Genomic DNA, 883 nt, shown 5'->3' on the forward strand with positions numbered 1-883 from the left:
TGCACCTTATTACGACCTATATTTACGTTTTAAAGTTTAGTGCCCTCTAGCGGGCGTAAAAATAATGACAGTGTCGTGTTGCGTCTGTCGTCATGAAATGACGTATGACTGTCATCACCAATCAAAATGCGTGTTTATTTAAATGCAATTTGTGGACTTTTTACATGGTCCAACCATAGACTGTATAAAAATATGGACGTAGTGTCCGTGACGTCACCCGTAGGTTCCTGAAGAGGTTTTTGAAGCTCAAAGTGGGCGGAGCCGGCCGTCGCTGTCTTGGCAGCACGGCACTGCGTGTCACTCCCGGATAGTGCTGGTTGCTGAAACCACGCCCACCTAGCTCGATGGTGGTGACAGCAGCGCAATCCACCTGTCACTCAAGTGGCCACGCCCTTAATTATGCAAAACTTTAAGGCTTAATATAATTTAAACGGATGAGTTATAAAAAAAATTCACCCCCCTCACAGTTGTCATGAAGGGCAAAATTAGCTATATAGACCAAAACCACTTTTTGTACCAGGCTGTAAACATGTTTTTTTTCTGCTGTAAAGTTGGGCATTTTAACATGGGGAGTCTATGGGACTGACTCCCTTTTGGAGCCAGCCTCTAGCGGCCAGTTGATGAATTACAGTTTAAGTCACTTCCTTGATGGCTTCACGAGAGAGAGCGGGAGGTTGCTGCTTGATCTGAACAAATAATTGACCCCTTTCCTTTCCCTTCCTTTCCTCTGTTATGTGCTAGAGTGACGTCCTTTGGTGACGTATAATTTATGCATTTCAGGGCAGATCAATTGATCTCTAAATAATATTTAATCAAAAACTAAAACGAATGTTTGTCACTTAGTATCTATAGATCAGAGAAAAACAACCATCTGTTTAGCTCA

The sequence above is a fragment of the Sinocyclocheilus rhinocerous genome, unplaced genomic scaffold (genome assembly GCF_001515625.1).
Source record: "Sinocyclocheilus rhinocerous isolate Xijiao unplaced genomic scaffold, SAMN03320098_v1.1 scaffold682, whole genome shotgun sequence".
Lineage (NCBI taxonomy): Eukaryota > Metazoa > Chordata > Actinopteri > Cypriniformes > Cyprinidae > Sinocyclocheilus > Sinocyclocheilus rhinocerous.